Source organism: Topomyia yanbarensis, chromosome 2, assembly GCF_030247195.1.
Source record: "Topomyia yanbarensis strain Yona2022 chromosome 2, ASM3024719v1, whole genome shotgun sequence".
NCBI classification, from domain to species: Eukaryota; Metazoa; Arthropoda; class Insecta; order Diptera; family Culicidae; genus Topomyia; species Topomyia yanbarensis.
This window is the reverse complement of record NC_080671.1, coordinates 419,267,617-419,291,291: the sequence shown is the minus strand read 5'-3', so window position 1 is coordinate 419,291,291 and position 23,675 is coordinate 419,267,617. Positions and strand designations below refer to the sequence as shown.

The following is a 23,675-nucleotide window of genomic DNA, read 5'->3' as shown; positions in this document are numbered from 1 at the left end:
ATGGCTCAAGAAAACGGGTATCGGTGTCGGGGGAAATTCCACCGTCGGGGAACTATCGGTCGGAGTAGGATGAGTTCACCGTTGAGCACTATCCAAGCGGATCGTGATAAGGCCGGGAGCTGAATGACTCACGGAAACATGAGCTGAATGGCTCAGGGAATCAGCACCTAAACGGCTCGCCACAGGGACGAGAAATAAACGGCGACGTAATGGATGGAGACAAGAAGCAGGAGAGGAATCGAGAGTTAAATCAAAGCTCATAGGTCGTGCCACTCCATGAACCAAGCGAGGCTCCGAGATAGAGCAGCAGAAAGAGGTGCGACGAAAGCGCAACGAAACCCCCACCCCCCCCACGAAGTAATACGATGACGTAGTTCCGTGGGGAAGAAGGGCGTAAAAAGTATGGAATGTTTTTAGTGGTCAGGAACGAACGTGAGTCGTGAGTCCCACACAGTGCCAATACACTACAGGCCAGGCTTTTGAAGCTTTTTTTAACCTTACTATAAAAAAACACACATACATACACACAGACATCTCGACGAACTGAATCGAATGGGATATTACACTCGGTACTTCGGGCCTTGGTTCGAAAATCGATTTTTGGAGTGATTGCATAGCCTTTCGTTATATGAGAAAGGCAAAACATTATAAGCACAATATACCACATACAAAACTTACAAGTGAAATTACAATTAATATAGAGAAAAACCGCGCGCACTACTGACTTCCTCGAATGTTGGAACCGAAAGAACATTCTTGGTAGTCGCTGAGCCTGACTCAGCTCGGATGATACCGAAAACCCGCAATTTCTGCGATATCATCCGAACTGACAGCTAAATTGTCAAAACTTTGGCAGCCCTTCCAATGGCTGCGACAGCGATGTAATGAGATACCTTGGGTGAGCGCCTGCAACCCTTCTGCGTTAGCAACCCACCCATCTCAGATGTCAACCTGGACTTGAAAGGCCATCACTCACATTTTGATGTTGTGAGCAGAGTAGGAGTTGGGATTGGGAACGGAGCAAACAATTAACGTAACCACGGCACGGCACAAATCCCAGGCCACACACGGCGAACGTGCCAATTGAGCCAATTTATAATGATATCTCGAATCCTATAGTGTTTGTTGAATTGGTTTTCTGTGTACTGTTAGGTGTTTTTTTTTCATCACTAAATTTTGGGTCAAAGAAAAAAAATTATGCAAAACTCCTATCATATTTTATTCATGCTATTTGCAAGAAAAAATCATCATCATTTCGGCATATCAGGAAACCTCTGAGTTCTGAAGCTATATTTCATCTTCCACTCAATTACAGCTGATTCAATTAGCCACCAATTTGTTCGCTTCGCTCTGTTTGCGCCCGATTTAACGGCAAATCAAGTATATATGTTGCTCGGTTATTATGACAATTATTACTAGCTGGGAGGTGTTCTCGCCTATTGTAGCTTTTTGTTGAAGATTCCATTGACTTTTTTCTTATCATGTGGTTAGAAACTGGTCCTCTTTCATTCCAGTTTCAGTGCTGCAACAATAGAAAACTCTTCTATTTTCCGTTTCCATTTTGGATCTAGCGACAATCTGGAGCTGAATCAGATCCTGATGAGACGAGGTTGAAACGCAATCGATTACTCTATTGGAAACCGCTTAAACGGCCGCAAAAGTTTACGTTCGAGGATCGAAACTGCCGCTGGTACCCTAGGATTGGGGTTGGTTGATGAAAGTCACACTTGTTTCACTGCTGGTAAGCAGAGCTACTGTAACACTCACTGATAAGAAGTGTAATCCTTGGGTTGTCAAAATTGTTATGTTCACTGTTGATTGTTACAATGTTTGTCTGTTAGCCGGAAACGTAATGCCAACAACACTTCCATAGCTTTCTGTTTATTTAGATTAGCACATCAATTAGAAGATCTCAGCTCTGACAAACCACCGAACTTTTGAACATAAAATTATTCTTCTATAGCAACCTAATGTGTTTTTCCTCGATTTTTTGAACACCCCGAAAACCGGCGTTTTATATCAAAACAGACCAAAAACAAAAAGAAGCGAGAATTAAAACCGCCCCAAAAGCGCGCGATTTGCCTGTGTCGCCCGCCGTCTATTCCGTGTGTACTTCACAACACAACACAGCAACCGGCGCCGCACGACGACGCGCAAAATGTGTTCAATTTAGAATGCGCCACACTCCACGCGGTTTCCCAGTTCGAATTCGATTCGAACCCTCCTCTTCGACAAAATAATGTCGGTTTGTTTTAGTTTAATACGTATCGCATCGCGGCGACACTCCGCCAGTACTAGAACGGTCGCCGCCAGGAGCAGATGTGTGTGACCAGCCAGGAACCGGATTATTTGCTCTGATTAGCCGACTATTTATACTATACATTTGCGTGTTTTTACTTTTTGGTTTCGCACTTGCACTGAAGTTGCCGGGAAGACATTTAGAGAAAAAAAAGTTGTTGAAAGATAAAACTGTTTTACTTCACAGTGAGTGAACATTATATTATTAATAGATTTACGAGTTAGTGTCCCATGCATTTTCCCGTGAGAACTCGTGTTATCTAAACAGTAGTCCTGGCTAGTTGATGGTTCCAGTGATTTTGGTGTGGTTCTTTGTTATAAGAAGTAGGTACGCCTCGTGCGAAACGTGAGACCAAAATTGTGCGTAAAAAGGCTGAACGCATTTGTCGCTCGTGCGCGCTGAGGAGGGCTGCGGTGTTTCCATGGCTGCATGATTGTTGGAATTTTGGGAAGCTGTGACAGGCAGCGCGGAAGTTATTGTTGATGTCCGCATCACTACATGCTCCGGTGCTTCAGTTATGCAAATTTGATCCGATTCATTTGTATTTGATGGATGGTGGCGCTGGCTGGCTTACAGAGTGACGTTGTTGTAAACAATTACTCATTCCAAGGTTAGTTTTAAAGTGACCATATTTAATCACATAATATCCGACATATTAGCGTCTAATGATTTGTCAGCACTTTCGTCTATATTGTATCGCATCATGCGTTGCTAATCATAACGATATTCCACGAATCGACTCATTAGGACCGATTGCTTATAGATCGCGTTGCATCGAAAAGTGTAAAACTATGCCACACTAACAAGTATGAGAATCATGATAGCCAAATATGACAGACTTTAAGTGGCAAATGTGTTTTTCGATAAAGATAGCTAGAATGTTTTTTTTGAAAAATTGAAACAAGATATTGCAAATCTGATATGAAACGACCCTTATGCTAAGAAATGAAAGGCTTTTTTGAGGTTAAAAAACAAATTCGTATTGTTTTTGTATTATTTATTGGGACTGTAACCTCCATAGGTCATCCGACCATGCAAATTTATTTCACATTTGTATTATCCATTAAATTGGAAAATAACAACAGGTTTTTTAGACAATTAGAAGCGAATATTTTGCGACCATACTTGAACGTTTTCGAAAACACCGGTGATTTTTTTTTCTAGTTCCTCGGGTGCAGCATTTCTCCGTCATTGTTATGAGCTGCTTTACCGATTGATGCGTCTTATCGGATGTACGCTGAATGAATACAACTGATAACACTATCAGTAACAATTTCGTCGACTGCACTACCGAGCGACACCGCGGGATTAGCCGGGCTGTGCAAAAACAAATAAAGGTAATCGAAATGTTTCATAATCGACTTTCACACACATTCTTAGAGTCATGTTATTATAGTTATTGGAATGCGCATCAGACTTCCTTGCTCTTACTTTAATTTCTTCAAAAGATCATTTAATAAAGGAACTCAATAAGTCAAATACAGGCCGTCCGAAGAAGGCATTCTTCGGTCCGATATATAAAAATAGTGGCATACATCAGCCGCTGACCGCGTGGACAAAGTGATTCCCACATACAGCATTAATTTCACTACAAATGGATTCAATTATATCAATTAGGAAAGAGCGAAAAGTGTTTGCCGGTTCGGTCTGAGATGCTCGAACCGCAAGTAAACTGGTAAACGAGACGACCTAAGTTTAGGTCTGTGACCGGTCAGTCCCGACATGTACATCGATTTGGTACCCACATTTAGGATTCAGACAGTGAAAATAGTATTAGATTTTGAAGGTTTACACTGCTGTCATAAATCACTGGTTTAACTTGGGAATATTTTTTCTTCAGTTAAAGGGTTATATACAAAGTTGAGGGGAAAAAGTAAGCTAAGTACGATATTTTTAAAGGTTTTATGCAACAATAATTACAAAAACTGTTTTAATCCAATTAATGGTGCATTCGTGCCTTTCTCATTGAGAGGCATCGAATTAATGGAATACTTTAGTAGTACAAATCTGCACATTATTAATGCAGCAAATCGCCCAACATTTGCACGAGCTGGCAGAGAAGAGGTGATAGATGCAACTCTTTGCTCTGACGGAATTACGCCTGAGTTGACAAACTGGCTCGTACCAAACGAGCTCGAACCGTCGTTATCGGATCATAAGTACATCGTCGTTGATCATTTAAATGTCTCGCTAGATATCGTCACATATCGTAATCCTAAATCTACGAACTGAGACCTGTACGAAGAGGGCTTAGCGACTAGATTTCATGGGTATCTTTCGACGATGGAATCTACAAGTGACTTGGGTAAGGTCGTGGATAAAACAAGCTCACTTATAGTAGCAGCATACCAAGAGGCTTGTCCGCTTCGAGTTATACATGCGTCTAGAGGAACAGTTTGGGGGAATATCGAACTTGTTCGACTCAAAAGGTTACGTAGAAGAGCTTGGAAGCGCAGACGCAGGCACGGGTCAGAGACATTTAAGTTGGCTCGCAAAGCATACAGAAATGCCATTCGATCCTCTGTGCGAAGTGGTTAGAAAAGCCTCTGCACAAATGTCTCAAGTCTCAACGGGACTAGTAGATTAAATAGGTTACTTCCGAAATCGAAAGATTTTCATGTCAGTTCGATTAGCACTGCTAATGGTGAATACTCGTCTGATGAATATGTAGTACTTAACTGTCTTTCTGACACACTTTCCAGGCTGTACTGAGCCATCACTGACGACTACCTTTGAGTTTTTTGAGGTAGTTCTGATTCTTGGGCATTTACTTGTAGAATTGTGACAAGCGCATAGATCAAATGGTCGATTGATAGTTTTGTTCCGTATAAGTTTCCGGGAAATTATGGAATCATTCAAGTTCTACTACAAAAAGGATAAGAACACTTCGAGCATATTTTGAAAAAGGTTTTTACTTGTAGTCTTGCAACAGGATACATTCCATCATCGTGACGGAAATAACTGTCAAATTCATTCCCAAAGGTGGCCACTTATGAGGAGACAAAGTGCTTTAGACCGATTTGTCTGACCTCCTTCCTTCTCAAATCAGTGGAACGTTTGATCAACCACTACATTCGGGATGTTAGCACGTGCGAGGACCCGCTGCATCCAATGCAACATGCATATCAGCAGGGGAAGTCTGCTACCACTCTGTTACACAATGTTGTCTACAACATTGAAAAAGCTTTTTCACAAAAGCAATCATGTTTAGGAGTTTTTCTTGATATTGAAGGTGATTTTGACAACGTGCCTTACGAATCCATTTTGGAAGTAGCACGAGGTCATGGAGTACCTTCATATATTACGAACTGTATACACGCAATGCTTAGCAACCGACATCTGTGCGCATCGTTAAGGCAAGTAGAGATAAGGAAACTTAGTGTCTGCGGATGTCCTCAAGGTGGTGTGTCAATGGCGTGTTGAGGAAACTTAATGAGCTTGGGTTTCCGACGTATGGTTTCGCCGATGATTATCATATAAAACCAGTATTTGCATTAACACACTTTTTGATTTGATGCAATAAGCCTTTTGTGTTGTTGAACAATGGTGTCTTCATGTTGGACTATCAGTTAATTCAAATAAAACATCAATGGTGCTTTTAACGCAACGAAGGATTACAACCGGAGCTCGTCCATTGCAGTTCTTTGACTCTGAAATTATTATCGCAGATCAAGCTAAGTACGTTGGGGTAATTCTTTACTCAAAACTTAATTGGACAGCTCACATCGATTTAAGGAGAAAGAAAACTTGCATGGCCTTCGGTCAATGTAGACGGACTTTCGGTAAATCTTGGGCACTCAAACCCAAGTACCTTCAGTGGATCTACACAACAATTGTTAGACCAATACTGGCATACGGGTCCTTCTTTTATTCAGTTCATTTATTCAATAGGCACAAATGCGTTAGCTTGGCGGTGCCAAATTCTTTTGTTTAACATTTTGGATATCTTAAAACTAGGAGGTGACAATGTTGAAGTATGTTTTTGATATAAAGAGGAAAATTTTTACAACTATCTTATAATTAGGAATACAATTTGATATACAAGAAGGGGAACAAGTGTGTATGAGAAATTTTGCAGCTATCTTAAAACTAGTAATACAAAATACAAATTTGATTTTTTCCAACATCGGTGTAGCAGAAGTTACGCCAGGGATAGAACATGATGACAGAGAAAGAAGAACAAACTTTAGGGCGAACGGGAAATCAGCTACATGACTTAGAGCCTCAGACTACCGTGATGTCAAGAAACGGGTTGATGGGTGAAATTCATCGGATCCACGGGGAATCGGGTCACTTTCTCTACAAGTTCTTTTTATGCAGGCGTGATAAGGACGACTGCGGACACATAATGGCGTTCTGGTGCAGGTCGGCTCCAAAAGGCAGGACAGGGAACTTCTAAAAATGAGAAATAAAAGAGAGGGGCTAAATTTGGATATTTATCGTTTTAATGAAATTGTAAATAAGGGACATATAGGGGAGATCGCGATTTTCTAGCATATCCCGGACTGAGACATTGGGTGGTCTGGGGAATCCTTTAACAGAGACCTGGCGTCACAATACTCGGTGGAAGCCCAGACAACATGAATGTAGCCATCGTACAAGCTCCACGAGGTTTGCCAACTGTTGAGTGTCCTCTGACGACATTTACTAAATAAAATCGTCGAAGCAGATTGGTCTTTCCTATATGTCCCCATCTAATGCACCCACCTTTTCTAAAGAGTCGGCCTTTTCATTGCCCGGGATAGAGCAATGAGAGGGGACCCAAACAAAGGTAATCTGGTAAGATTTTTCAGATAACGTACACAAGGACTCCCAGAAAATACGGGAATTGCTTTTTGGGTTTCATCGCACGAAGAGCCTCAATAGAGCTGAGGCTGACCGAAATGATGAAGTAGTGATCTGTGGGCAGAGTGTCGATGATCCCAAGGGTGTACTGAATTGCAGCTAACTCTGCGACGTAAACTGAAGTGGGATCATTGAGCTTGAATGAAGCGGTTATAGTATTGTTGAAGAAACCGAAGCCAGTGGACCCATCGAGATTTGATCCGTCAGTGTGAAACATTTTGTCACAGTCGACTTCTCGGAATTTATTATAAAATATATTGGGGATCACTTGCGGACGTATATGGTCCGGGATTCCACGAATCTCTTCCTTCATGGATGTTTTGAAGAATACAGTAGAATCAGAAGTATCTAAGAAACGAACACGGTTGGGAGTATATGAAGAAGGAGTACAAGTACAAGGACATAATTCGGGTTTGAGAATTAAGCTCGGCGAGCCTCTCGAAGTTTTCAATCACCAACGGGTTCAGAATGTCGCATCGGATGAGCAATCGATATGAGAGTTCCCAAAATCGATTTTTTAGCGGAAGAACGCCCGCCAGCACTTCGAGACTCATCGTATGGGTCGAGTGCATGCAACCCAAGGCAATGTGCAAACAACGATACTGGATTCTTTCCAGTTTGATGAAGTGTATGTTCGCAGCGGAGCGGAAACTGAAACACCCGTACTCCATCACCGACAATATCGTTGTTTGGTATAACCTGATCAGGTCTCCTGGGTGGGCACCCCACCATGTTCCAGTTATTGTCCGGAGAAAATTGATTCTTTCTTGGCATTTCTGTTTCAGATACATAATGTGACATCCCCAGGTACCTTTAGAGTCGAACCAGACCCCGAGATATCTAAATGTGAAGACCTGATTGATCGTTTCACCCATTAATAGAAGCTGGAGTTGCGCCGGCTCACGCTTCCTAGAAAAGACAACCAATTCAGTTTTCTCCGTGGAGAACCCAGCTGAAGAGCCCAAGCAGACAAATTGTCCAGGGTATCTTGTAATGGTCCTTGCAAGTGACAGAATGTTGATAGAAACTGAGTCAAAAGCCCCCCTTAATTTCCAAGAAGACTGATGCCATCTGCTCTTTGTTAGCATAGGCCATTTGGATTTCTGTAGAAAGCAACGCAAGGCAATCGTTCGTCCCTTTGCCTTTGCGGAAGCCAAATTGTGTATTTGACAGTAAGCCATTTGCTTCGACTCAATTGTCGAGGCGAAACAAGATCATTTTCTCGAACAACTTCCGAATACAGGACAGCATTGCAATCGGTCGATACGAGTTGTGGTCGGAGGCTGGTTTTCCTGGTTTTTGAATGGCGATGACCTTCACTTGCCTCCAGTCATGAGGGACAATATTACCCTCAAGAAACTTATTAAATAAATTCAACAAGCGTCTCTTGGCAGAGTCTGGCAGATTCTTTAACAAGTTAAATTTGATTCTGTCTGGCCCTGGGGCTTTATTGTTACATGATAAGAGAGCAAGTGAGAACTCCACCATCGAAAACGGTGTTTCGTTCGCGGTATCGTGAGGAGACGCGGCGCGGTACGTTTCCTGTACCGGGACAGAGTCCGGACAGATCTTCTTGGCGAAAGCGAATATCCAGCGGTTTGAATATTCCACGTTCTCGTTGGTACTGTTTCGGTTACGCATACGTCGAGCCGTACCCCGCTGTTGTTCTCGTTAACTCGTCGACAAACCGGCGCAAATAACTGCGTTTTATGGCTTTCATTAGGCTCTTCATTCGCCTTTCTAACGACGCGTACTGTTGATAACTAGCGGGTATCCCGTCTTCCCGGATGGCCTTATATGCAGTGGACATCTCCGCGTACAGCTCTGAGCACTCTTTATCCCACCACAGGGTGGGAGACCGTCCATGGGTATTCGCGCCCGGTACTGGTTTAGTCTGAGCTTGATTCGCGCTGTCGAGAATCAAGCCAGCCAAAAACCTGTACTCTTCCTCCGGAGGATGCTCTTGAGTGGATTCGTTTTTTTAACGGATACCGCGGTCGCGTAACTCTTCCAATCAATGTTCCGTGTGAGGTCATACGAGACATTGATTGTTTCCGATGGTCTTGAACCGTTAGCAATTGAAATAACGATAGACAAATGAACGCTACCGTGGGGATCAGGGATCACCTTCCACCTGCAATCTAACTGTAGCGATGTCGAGCATAGCGATAAATCCAACGCGCTCGCGCGTGCTTGTGGTGTAAGAATCCGCGAATTCCGTGATATTACAAAGCGTTCGGTGCCCTACCGAGGCTCTAGGAGGAAAGTAGATGGAAGCAATGTCTTTGCCTTAGATTAGAACTTGACAAGCGACAATTTCAATGCCTGGTCTCGAAGGGAGGTTAACTCGATTGAAAGAATATCACTTTTTAATCCCTAAAAGTACTCCCCATAGGGGTTTTCTCGATCCAGACGAATTATATTTAAGTCGTGGAAGTTAAGATTTCTATCGGAAGTTAACCAAGTTTCACATAATGCGAAAGCATCACATTTTAAACTATTTAGTAAAAATTTAAAGGAATCGATTTTCGGGAGGATAGTTCTGCTGTTCCACTGTAGAACAGTGATCGAATCGGTGACCTCGTTCGATGACTTAGCCTGCAAGGAGGGGCCATTCAGCAGTCAACTGCTTCAAAAATGTTTGCATTATAGGGAGAAAATGCATCACAATGCTTTTAAGAGGATCAGTAACATTAAAGCTGTGAAAATTAAGTCCACTATGTCAGAAAATTTCATTAGTCCGTTACTGGACTGAGTGTCTGTTTGAAAAAGGGTATACTTGGGGTTTTTGGTGTCCCTGGAAGTGATGGATTGTTGGAATTAGAATTTCCAAGTCCTGGAGCAACTTGTTTCGGCTTTAGGGCAGCACTTCCGTTGAGTTTATCAAATGTAGTTAGCGCGTTCTCAGAGGAGGCTATCTTGGGACCCTTACGAGGTAGTCTAGGGGAGGAAAGATTTTTCCTCTTCTTGGACTCCCCCGGGTTAGCAAAAGATGATCCCTCTTCTGGATCGTCAGATTCACACGAGCCAATAGAGCAAAGGTATTTTCGGAACGGACAGATGGCGAAGCATTCTTTAGCATTTCTGCATAAGAGTGCCTCGAGCGATCCTTAAGTGATCGCTTAATTTTATCCCCGCGCTGCTTGTACGCAGGGCATGATTTAAGAGCATGCGAAGAGCCCCCGCAGCAAATACACTTTTCAGTTTCTTTGCCGCAAGAGTCATCCACATGCTCTCCCTCGCATTTGCCGCATCGTTTGTTATTTCCACAATATGTGGCTGTGTGGCCCAACTGCTTGCAAATTGCTGCAGCTCATGACCCGCGGTACAAATAGGCGAACAGGTAGGCGAACTTTGTCAAGGAGGATGTAATTGGGAAGAGAAGGCTCGGCGAATGTCACCCGAAGCGAGAGTGATAGAGATTAGGTAGTCCTCCCTCCCTCGGTGTTTGCGGTATACAATTGTTTGCATTCCAAGATCTTAATCTGTTGAAGTGAGGGGTCCTTAAAGCAGCCAACCACGTGCTCCAACAGTTCTTCGCATTTCAGGCCCAGTTCGGACACAACCCCGTCGATTTCTACGGCCATAGCAGGTACGTACGCCTTAAATTCCCGCTTAAAGCGCTCACAGCAAACAATCTCGTTCGCCCGGCCGAGATCATTCACTATAACACGTATCTTGTTTGCCCGAACACGTGTTATCTGAGTTACGGCCGGGTAGTTAGCAGTCAGATCCCGAGAAAGTTTTGATATATTAATCGGTTTCTCTCCGGTCCGGAAATATACCACCCATGGCCCAGAGGAACCTTGTGGGTACTGCTTTATACGGGGAGCAATGCGAGTGTTAGGGGGATCAGGGACTTCTATGATGACATCAGATGGTATTTCGCCTTCTGCCATTTAAGCACGAGGGCAGAGCGTTACATAAACGGGAATGTATAGATGTATTTTTTTATAAGATTACAGTAGAGAGGGGGAAAGAGCACACGAAAGGAATGAAAAGGCTAACAAAACTTATCTGTAGTAACGTCGATTGTTCTGCTCCAGCGAGAACAATGTACTGGATTTGCTACCGGCACCAGCAGAACGGCTGCAAACAACGCACAAAGGCTGACTCATTGAATAAACACATCGAACACCACTGTGAAGTGAATCGGTCTGCACCGTTCAAAAGATCGGAAACAACTGTCTGCATTTTGTTTTGTTTCATTCTTTTCTTCGTTGCTATAAATAGCTCATGACCTGAATCTTCTAGTAAGAAAAACCTGCCATCAGACATCTAGATTAGAGCCGACAAAACTTCTATTCGCTAAAAGCACCTCTTTACTTATGTCTTACTAGAAAAAAAGATTAACGGGTAGCTACAGGACTGGAACCGACAATCTTCTACTCGCTAAAATTTACACCTTAGGCCATAACGACACATGATGAGAAGCCTTTTGAATGAGCTATATAAACTTCTCATCATTGCAGCAGCGATCACAAAAGAGACAACATGGTGACGTTGGTAAGTGTTATTCAAGTTATCTCTGCACTGAGAGAGCGTGTAGCTGTGTGGTACGATATTGTATGGCATAAATATGAGGTTGAACACATACGCATCATTTGGGAGTTTTTCACTCACAGTTCGAGAGAGAAAGTATTCCCGGAAAGGAATATCCCTAGATTGCCTTGGGTTAGTGGTAGGCAACTTTCAATAAAGGGGCCTGATGTGGATGATATAACTCGACTGGACTCTGCACTGCCACTAGGCTCGTCACTTCTCACCTTAGCAGGTGGTAGTACCGATGTCTTGGTCAGGCGGGAGGAGTCTTACAGATAATTATCGGAAATGGAAGCTATTGGGTTCATTTCCCGATTCTATCAAGTATCTTCCTGGAATGGAAATTTTCTTGATGGACCCTGGTTGTTGGCGGAATATTCGAAATGTATCTGGTTACGTTCTTTTGAAGGAAAGGCTATGTCTGCAAATTGAGCCAGTCCGTTTTTTTTTGTTAACTGGTTTTGTTATGGATCAAAATACTAATTATCTTTTAGATAAATCGTTCAGCTCACACCTTTGTGGGGGTATGAGGTGGGACTATCGTCAAAAAAAAAACATATGCATTTCCACTCCCAAAGATTCATTTTGGGTGTAGTTTTGATGGATGAATGCTCCTTTACACATCACATTGCACGCACATGAAAATAGCTGCATTTTTATTATCACCGTGGGTGTGTCCTGTACACAACCCTTTAATTTTGTTAGCAAACGGTTATTAGAACATTCATTATTTTCCTTATTATTAACTATTATAATTAATTTTGATGAATGGTTGTAGGAAAACGCTTAAAGTCCGTCAGGAAATTTCTGTTATGCCTTAACCATTACCCTCCCATCTCTTTCTTATCACGCGACTAGAAGGAATTCGCGGTAATAACTTATCAAGTGACATATTTAGATCATGTGGGCCTACCACCTGCGCCAACGGTTGTATCATTGCAATTTTTTTACTGCGGTAAGCAAAAAATTTCAAACCATTCATAAGCCGTAACACCTGTTGGATTCAATACGCCCTTCGTCGATAGAGTTGTCGTTATAGTGTCGGACGATTGACTTTATCACTTCGCGATTGGGAGCACTTGACCAATTTACCGATATAATATTTTTAATCTTCAGTTTGGATCCAGCTAAGTGTTTATTTCAATGCGTTGATATAGGGGAGATATCATTGATTTGATCATCTGCAGTAGCTTTTCAGGTATGCAATGATCCCAATCTTCCACAAGTTTAAAATAATCTTAGTTTTGTTTCTGTTCTCATAATACATTTGCTAATAAACTGACAGCAGCTGGAATTTCTAGGGTAACAGAATTTTCCCGGCAGGTGTTATCGTTCGACGGCTGATTAGCGGTGACATGTTGTCTAATTGGCCGATAAACCGATAAGCGACCAATTACAGTCTCATTACTAGCTTGAAAGAAAGATAACACCCCGTTACTTATATGATCCCGGAAACCTAATCTCAAATACTGAAGCAACTCTCGAGTATGGTCAGTTTGACATTCGTTGGTGTTCGTTGAATTTTGGCAAACGGCCGTGTGTAATGCGAACAGCCCGGGGACAACTTGACAGATAGTGCTTGTTTCATATATGTACCACTAATTTGATGGTGGCGCTAGTATGCCTTCTCCGTACGAGTACCACGAACAACGAAACGAAATAGTTTCAAGAGAAAAGCGTGTTTCGTTACGTGTGTTATGAACGCCGTCAATGCAGCAAGAACAACATTTAGAAAAAGCGTATTCCAAAATGTGGATAAAGAAAACAATTATTAGAGAAAAAATTATCCCTAACTGGAAACTGTCAGCAAGGTACATAAATCTTATTATAAATTTAGCTGGAAGTCGTTGTTTTTTTGGTTTTATTGTTGTGTGAAGTGTGTAAGCAGTGCTTTTTGCCAGAGAAATATGAATGAAAATCATTTTGGCCAATGAAAGTAAATCATGAAGCCAAACAATTCGTGAACATATGACATCTTGTTTCAAATTAATTAAGAACGTCAAGAATTCTAGAATGTTGTTTAGGAATATAAACGAAATATGTAGGATTTTCTACACAGTTAGCAAAATTTGTGCGCTTTTACCAGAATTCTGGCAGCAAACCGGTAGTGCCCGGTTTTAGCAAGATTGCTGCCAGGAATATACAATTATGTTCGACTCCTGCCAGAGTTTTGTTTGACTTTTGCAATAATTCTGTTCAAAAGATTTTGCGATGGTTTGGGACGGATCCCTTTAGAATTCATTTCGCATATTACTCAGCTCCAGTCCGACAGAAAACTAATTGACGGCGTCTACAGGAGGATTTCATGTTGGTTCGATTCTGAAGATTTTCGGAAATTTCAACATAAGTTGAAGTGGCTCGATTTTGAAACCCATCTTCTTGTATTTCTGAAAATCGATTTATTTTTCTTGGATTATTTAGATTCAAAATGGAATATATGTTTCTGTTAAGGTATGGACAGTTTCTAATTTGAACAGTGAAATAAATTTGGTGATAGAAATGCTTAAATTGTTCATTTTTTACAGATATAGAAAATAATAAATGGGATGCGCCTTTTTTAAATTTTGTTCCATTCGAGCCGCCATGACATCACCAAATCACCACAAAATTTGCTTATGAGTTCAATATATGGAAGCTGTCAAGTTGTCCCCGGGCTGAATGCGAATAACTCAATACTATTCGAAAATACCATTTGATTTCAAGATATCGTTGGATTGGACTTATCCTCATAATAGGGTTTAAATAACTGGCACAAACTGTCAACACTGTTTATCGATTGTTTGCACGTTTTCTTGCTCCGTATAGTGTTATATTTTTTAAAGTGCAGATACCTCTCAAGCTTGCTAAAACCAACATCAATTCGTTGATACAAGCCTTAGTTAACCCGACAGAACAGTAACAAGGGTAGGCCACCGCCAGTATCGGTATTTTCGGTACCATACAAAATTTATTATGAAAAATATGTAGACTCTATAGTGGGGTCCGTTTCCAAATATCGGTGTGCAAGGTGGCTTTTAATTATATTGAATTCTCTTCTAGATAAATCGTTCAGCTTATATCTTTGTGAAAAAATGAGGTGGGGCCATCATCATAATAATTCTAGAAGTTAAATATTACTAACTCCCGTTGTACTGAAGGATATGTTTAAATTCCTGCACTATTTGGACGAAATATATTTTTTTTTTTCAAAATATTAAGTCTTGAGGATGAAAGATAGATTTCTTACAGAACTTCAAAGGTGAAGTAAATGATCAATTCTAGAAAAAAAACCGATTTAATCCACCTAGCAGTGAGATGAGACATTTCTTACACATTTCACTACTGGATTAGTTTGCAGAACTCTTGAGAAGTAGGCACCCAACTAGAGGTACGATGAAAACAGTTTCTAGTCTTGCACGAATAAAATCTCGAATAAACTGAATAAATTATAGAAATCAACAAAACGAACGAAATAAAAAAGTAAAGCAAAAAATGAAATAATAGGTTTTTAAATTCATAAAATGAGTAGAAAAATTAATGTACATCAAAATTATAAAATACACGAATCAAATTAGATTAGGTTATTAAATAAAAACAAAGATTATATTTAGAAATAGTTATAAGATTAATAGAATAAATTGACTCATACTAACAAATTGAATGAAATAAAACGAATGACAGAACATGAAATGGATAAAATTAAAGTTATGAATAAAATGAATCAAATGAATCAAATGAATCAAATGAATCAAATGAATCAAATGAATCAAATGAATCAAATGAATCAAATGAATCAAATGAACCAAATGAATCAAATGAATCAAATGAATCAAATGAATCAAATGAATCAATTCAATTTAATGAATGCAGCGAATACAATGGAGATCAAATGAATGTAATGGAACAAATGAATAAAAAGAGTGGAATGAACAAAGAAAATAAAATGTATAAAAAATGAAAATAATAAATAAAACAAACGAATCAAATAAACAAAATGAGCTGAAGTGATAAAATGAATAAAAAAGAAGAAAATGAGCCGAATAAAATGCAATGATTGAAATAAAAAATTAAATGTAAAAAAGTGATAAATTATTAGAAAAAAAATTGCGTCAAATAAATTATATGGATGAAATGAATAAAACTGAAAAAATACTCAGATTAATAAAATGTAGAAAAAATGAATGAGCTGGAAAAAATGAATAAAATGCATTAAATGAAAACAGTGAATAAAATAAGTTAAATGAATGATATGAATAAAATGCACGAAAATTATAATCTGGTCAGAGTGAACCCAAATGATGAAAATAACAAAGTAGATAAAATGAACGCAGGTGAACAAAATGAATAAAAAGATACTGAATGAAATAATTAATTAAAATGCAATGATCATTTAAAGTTAAAGTTAAAAACATTTTTGAAAATAGATAACCCAATCTTGAATTTGAGAACCATTGCATCAGAAAATTATGAAATGTTTTTGAAAATCTTATCTTCTGAGAAAAGGCTAATTAATATACAATGGGATTTCTAGGGCTGCTATCCTTTTTTTATTTTAGTCTTTTCGTTTTCACGCTTCTTAACTTGACAGCGTCGTTTTAAGATTATTTAGTGTTTCAACATTATTGATGGACCTTAATTAGTTATCAGGAACCTGGAACGTTCAATTTGCTTTGGAATTCAAATTTTACTTTTTGGTCACATATTCCCGAAAAAAATTGTGCAGAATAGAATTTGCTGGTCCAGTAATTTAACGCGCCATTGATTATAGTAAAATGAGACAAGGTCACATGACACATTCTTTCGTGACGTTTACAACGATTTGACGAAGCTTCATTCGCCAAATATGTCATAACTATATCAAATACTATACAGATTCGGAAAGTAGACAAAATCTCACGAAAGCCCTTTGAACAGAGAGCAAAAGATGGAGAATGCGATTTGTAAAAGAGACAAGTAGATATTTCAAAGTTTTCATTTGAATTAAAATAAATAATGTGAAGTGTCTAGGCTATGTCGATAGCATAAAAGGCGTGCATTCAGTTGATTATAATGCAGTCTCTTTCCAGTCATTCTTATAGCTTGCATATTGTTTCGTTCGGAATTCTCGTTCAGGAAATATGGATAAATAAGCCCTGCACAATGCAATACTGTGAAAAATAAATGGTTCAAACTGTCAGTATTTCAAAAATGTAGTCAGATCAACTATCTGTCCAATGCATAAACTCTGATTGTAATCCTCGCTAATTTACGTGTACAATATGGAAAACTCGAACGAAACGTGTGCTGAATTATCCAATGCCTCTAATTGTGACTTCCATTGAAACTTCAATTGAAGTGTACTCAGTATAGAGCAGATATGGACGACGATTAGTTAGCAGACACCTTGTACTTGCATCCCCCATTGAGAGTGGGGACTTTGGGAGACTTTTTTTCTCGGATCTAATTCGTGGATATTTTTGGGCTTTGATCCGTTATTTTTCATGAAAGTTCATACCAATACAATATTGTTCTTAGTTTTCACATGACATATTTGAGCATATGTTTTATTCAAAATTCAATAGAGATACGAAGAGTTGAAATATCGCAAGTGCCAAAAAGTGCCACCTCCCAGTTAAGCCACATATTTTTCTGAGATAGCCATGAATTTCCTTTATTATAGTGTTTATACAAGCTTTGAATAGAACTGAATTAAATTTGAGTTGATGCAGTTTTCGATGGTCACCTGTCTACCCATAGTGCAACGTTTCGAAATTCCAATTTCACTTTGAAAATAGTTATAGTTTTCCCATAAGGCAAATATTTTGCAAATTTTCTCGGACTACAAATATTTTATTTGACATGTAGGATGTATTATTAACCTTGTTTCCGCGAGTCTCTTGTACACTAAAATGCAAAGAAAATAATAGGGTAACAGACAAAAAATAGTTTTGTTTTCTCAAACCTTCACAATTACATCGCACACATGAAATTTGCTTGAATATTAATAAAGATTAGCAGAGAATCTTATCACACAATTTAGAAATGGATAGAGAAATAGCAAGATAGATGTGAGTCGTGACAGTTGCCACCAACATGAAGAAAGAGAGAGAGAGATAGAGAGAGATAGAGAGAGAGGGAGAGAAAGAGAGAGTGAGATAGAGATGGGGAGGGCATGTGAGGAATGGCAAATGATGGTTTATGCCGAGACCTTATTTTTATAGGTATATTATGCGATATATTTATTCCTTACATCCTGATTATAAATAATGTAAGTAGCAATTTTTGCGCCATAACCAATATAATCTAAATTTTGCAAAGAGCCAAATTTTTGCTAGAGGTTTAAGATTTAAAAATATAGTTTATTTCGGTGATGCCACGAGTATAATTGTATGAGAAGTCTTTTATCTCACTACTAGGTGAATTACTTGATGATCTGTATAGTTCAATATTTACTTCACGATTGAACGCATCGCCTTATCCAAAGGATAAATACATGAATTCTAGAAAAAAATTCACTATGAATGCATTATTTTGTTTTTGAAGTGAACTTACATATTGATTTTTGATAAATAGTTCAATTATCACAAAATGTCTCCAAAATCAAATTCCTTGAATCACGTAGATGTGTTTTCATACCCCGATATTCAAAATCGGTTTAGTTTTGCCCCAAAACCACCAGTAAAGCAATACTCTATATGAAACGGTCTCCTTTTTAATTAGTGAAAATTGGTAGGCGAGGAATAGAAATACAAAATGTTTAATATCCCCGTCGCTCGTGAACGGATTTTGACAATATATAGCTTGATAGAAAGGTATTTTTACAAGGTTTCTAATTATGTGCAGGTTGTGGGACCACGTTGCTTTGTTTGAAAGTTATTTATTAAAAACCTGCAATGTTTTGACAAAATGACCTATATCTCAGAAAGTAAACAACATATCGAAAAACAAAAATAATAGTGTCAAATAGGCACGTTAGGCCTTTCATTTGAAACTAGTTTCATTAAGATCGGTTCAGCCATTGCTGAGATTACATGACATTTTGTACATACATACATACACACACACATACAGACATTGTCTCAATTTGTCGAGCTGAGTCGATTGGTATATGAGACTCGGCCCTCCGGGCTTCGGAAAAAGTTTTCAAAGTTTGAGCGAATCCTATACATTTCTTTTGTAAGAAATGTAAAAATGTTTTCATACCTATGTTATTCAAATGAATATATATTTTTAGTTAAAATTCGGATTAGGGTCGAACTGGTTGCCATTGGATTTAGTCGATACAAACTTGTCTTCTCGTCCAGCAATGCAGAAAAAAAGTAAATCGTTCATTGAATTAAAATTATAGTGTTCGAAGTGGCTATACTTTTTTTGAAACAAGAAGAATAATCGATCATAGTTAATGACACTTTAAAATTAATGTAATTTCCGGAAATGAATGTCTTGTTTTGCCCCTTTCTGTCTCTCAGAATTATCAACGATTGAAAAAATGTACGTTCTGCTAAAAATTAATCTCACTATATTTTCTGATGTGAATTTTCAGATATAATGAACTTTATATTCGTAAACATTGAATTTTCGAACCACCCTAAGTGCCAAAATTTTGAGGTGAAAAAAAAATTAACATCATATATGAATTCAGTGTCACAAAATTACCCCATTGTGAAGTTTTCATCAAATTCTGAACACTTTTGAGGTTTTGTCTGACTTTTGTATAGAAGGTGGACAGTTATGGGCGGCGCACAGTGGCGGATCTTCGAACAAAATTCGGACAAAACCTAAACCTTGTCTATTTTGGCTGAAAATCACAAATTAAGTTAATTTAGGGATACTGAGTTCACTTTTTGTCAACTGTGATAAAATATAATATTAGATGCATTTTTCCATACAGTGTCATTAAACCTTTCTTATCACCATGATCCCATTTTTATGTTAGATTTTCTGTTTTTGTTCATCAATATCAACAATTTATCAACATTATCAACAATGATAAAAAAATTAAGAACACTACTTTAAATTCATTGTGTAAAGTGTTGGTTTACTGTAGATTGTCCAATTATTTTGCACAAAACACCATGCGCCTCCATATCAGTAACAAAACTTTAAAATCTCATTAAATCCGTTTATGTTGCAGAATATGACCACTTGGAACAACTAACTGTGCAAATTAAACTCATCCGGCAATCTTTCTTCATCTTTGGCATATACCTAAGACTGAATTCAAGCCCCTATTTATACACTGCACATTTTAACACAACATACTATCGATTTTCCGGTGAATGCTTCATCAGACCAAGCAATTTCTCTCGCCGAATCGATGATCGCTATTGGCTATTGGTAAATGCTCTCTAAAACATCAAAAGGCGATTGCTTGACTTGGCGTTTGTCATTACCTGTTTTAAAAATTGACCTACATCATGAATTATTTGTTGTCAAAATTGACTCGAAATGCGAACAATGCTCGAAATTCGACTTTGATCGTTGCGATTTAGATGAACAAATTCTGACCTGGATGCCATCGACTGGTATAGGCTGTCCCTCGACACCGTAACAGATGATAAAGTGTCAATTTTCTATGATAAGTTTTATGAAGTTCTACACTCAAGAGTACCCCGTAAACGTTGCCGTACAATATTAAACCGAAATCAGCTGTGGTGGACTCCCGAACTACGACATTTGTGCAATCGCGTCCGTAATGCCCGAAAACGATTTTTTCGATCTTTGGAGAACAGAGAGAATCAATTCCACCACCGCTCAAGGCAACAAGTGTCGGTATCGAGAGAAATTCCGCCGCCAGGGAACTCTCAGTCGTAGTAAGGCTAGTACACCTCCGGAGACTATCCGAGTAGATCGTTATATAGCTGGGAGTAGCTTACGGAAATCGGAGCCAAATGGCTCACAGAATCAGGAGCTAAATGGCTTGCGGTAATTTACCGATGGAGAATATCCGAGTGACGTGACTAAATGACTCACGTACGCAGAGGATTTAAACGTTGTAATAGATGATCAGAAGAATGGAAAGCAAGATTAAGGTCGGAGCTGAATCGATGGATCAAGTGAGTCTCCGAGTTAATTGTGGAAAACTCGCGAGCAAAGGAAAGAGGTAATAATAAAGCACTGTACTGTAAGGCGTTGGACTTCGATAAGGGCGGAAGCATTTCGTGCAGACAGCACCGCTCCAATTCCGAACGCTGATAATCTGTCGGAAACACTAACGAGGGAACTTGACTTAATAATACCGAGGTAATTGGAACCCAAAAATGCCGGCGTCCGGCGTATTGGTGGAACGAAAGACTCAGCACGGCTAGTGCTGCCTGATTAAAAGCTAGAAGACGCGTTCAGATAGTAAGATCAGGAGCCAGAGAAGAGCGTAAGGTGGTCAGAGCAAATCCGTCGGCTATAGAGGAATTCCATGAGAAACCGGCCGACTACGAAATATGACCATCGTGTATTCGAATGGAAATTTGAAGTTGTGTTCAGTTTATGAATCTCCATGATTATCTCTGACAATTGCAATATTTTGATACAAAACCAATTTTTCAAAAGGGCGTAAATATGTCTAGGTGCCTTCAAAAATGTTTTGTTCGATTACTCTATTTTATACAGCATAACTTTCTGAAAACGAGTTTCAGTGAATAATTATTTATGCACAAAAAATATACACTGAAAAAAATGTGTCGTTTTTCACAAAAACAAAAATTTGTGTTAAAAATATTAATTGCAAAAAAAACCATTTTTCTTATTTTTTATATTTTGTCAACAAAAACCTAAAGAGAAAAGAAACATTTTGAATGTGATTGTATGATGGGGAACTTATCGGTAAAAAAGTTTTTCTAACAACTTTATACATGTTTTTAAATTTCATACTAATTGACATACACAACTATAATTTGATTACAGAATATAATTCGAAGTATCATTTTAAATCGAAATACATTTAACAAAAATCTTCCAAAATGCGGTAGTTTTCGAGATATTTGGAATTTTGTTCCAACAAAAACAGTTAATTCGTGTGATTATGCCCTTTTTAAAAATTATTCGCGTTACCCCATCATAAAATATCGAAAATCAAACGTTTATCGTTTTGAAGACGTAAAAGAAACTTTTTCATATATTTGGATCATGGAGATGCTTTCAATAAAAAAGTTGTCCTAACAACAACTTTTGACATATTTTTATAATTCATACTATTTGTAGTCAAAAATATAATTTTCTTTTTGAATTTGATTCTAAACGCTATTTTAAATCAAAATGCTTCTAACAAAAATTTTCTGAAATGTAGTTGTTCTCGAGATATTTTAAATTTTGTTTTAACAGCACAATTCTTTTGCTTTATTAAGACCTTTTTAGAAGTTATTCGCGTTTCTCCATCAACAACAATAGGTTTTTCAAAAGGTCCATAAAATTTCCTGTAACTTTTCTTTCAATATCAAGGCGTTAATCAAACCCATTTGAAAGTTATATGAAAATAACCAAAATATGATCGAACTATTTAATTTGATCATAAGACTCTATGGTTGAATAGTATTTTGGTTGTTTTCGTATAGCTTTCAAATGGTTTACAATATCACCTTGATGTTAAAGAGAATGTTACAGGAAATGTTATGGGCCTTCTGAAAATTTTTTTGTTGTTGATGGAGAAACGCGAATAACTTCTGAAAAGGTCGTAATAAAACAAAAAAATTTCGTTGGTAAAACAAAATTTAAAATATCTCGAGAACTACTACATTTCAGAAAATTTTTGTTAGAAACATTTTGATTTAAAATAGCGTTTAGAATCATACTCAAAAAGTAAATTGTATTTTTGACTGCAAATAGTATGAATTATAAAAATATGTCAAAAGTTGTTGTTAGGAAAACTTTTTTATTGAAAGCTTCTCCATGATCCAAATATACTGAAATAGTTTCTTTTACGTCTTTAAAACGATGAACATTTGATTTTTGACATTTTATGGTGGGGTAACGCGTATAACTTTTAAAAAGGGCATAATCACACGAATTAACCCAAGCAACCAGAAGTTCGGATAATACTTAAAAAGCACACTTTAAAGTTCACATCAGTTTTTAGCGAACTTTCAAGCTTCTTAAGCTTTAATGGAACTTGAAAGCTGCTTAAGCCGCTATTAGAACATAAAACGTACTGAAAAATTACTTAAAACGAGAAGCTTATGCAGCTCCCTTATACGAACCTTTGGTTACTTGGGAACTGTTTTTGTTGGAACAAAATTCCAAATATCTCGAAAACTATCGCATTTTGGAAGATTTTTGTTAAATGCATTTCGATTTAAAATGATACTTAGAATCATATACTGCAACAAAATTATGGTTTTGTATGTCAATTATTATGAAATTTATTTCTTTTCTCTTTAGTTTTTCGTTCACAAAATATAAAAAATTAGAAAAAATGGGTTTTTTGCAATTTAAATTTTTAACACAAATTTTTGTTTTTGTGAAAAACGACACAACATTTTTTTCAGTGTATATTTTTTTCGCACATATATATATTTATTCCCTGAAACTCGTGCTCAGAAAGTTTTGCTGTATAAAATACAATAATCGAACAAAAAAATTTATATAATAATGCACGTAGAAACGTTTACGTCCTTTTAAAACATTACTCCTTAGTAAAAATAATCTTACTGATTGTGGAAAATGTTCCCAAGCAACCAGAAGTTCGGATAATACTTAAAAAGCACACTTTAAAGTTCACATAAAGTTCTTAGCGAACTTACAAGCTGCTTAAGCTTTAATGAAACTTGAAAGCTGCTTAAGCCACTATTAGAACATAAAATGTACTGAAAAATTACTTAAAACGACAAGCTTATGCAGCTCCCTAATCGAACTTTTGGTTGCTTGGGTTTACTCTTCCATGCCGGTAAAACGTGTAAAGTTTCATAAAAATCTAATATGGTCGATCACGATTTTAAATATTTTCGGACGGATCTTCGTGGAATTCCTCTATAGGAGCTGTGTAGAGAAGTAGATGCCAACTAATAGGACAACGCCAGAATTTCTTTATAACGCCACTGTC

General features: G+C 38.1%; 1 protein-coding gene across 2 annotated transcripts in view; it reads left to right on the top strand.

Moving 5' to 3' along the window:
* Window positions 1–2,277: 2,277 nt before the first annotated feature.
* The window catches only part of LOC131685214 (protein peste), a 48,398-nt gene continuing 27,000 nt past the window's right edge, over window positions 2,278–23,675 (top strand). Inside the window, exon 1 of one of the 2 annotated variants that reach the window (XM_058968781.1) lies at window positions 2,278–2,909. The gene's annotated coding sequence lies outside the window, so the exon portion shown is untranslated. Of the gene's footprint in view, window positions 2,910–3,497; window positions 3,637–23,675 lie in introns of those variants that run through there. The other variant, XM_058968783.1, reaches the window with a different exon arrangement.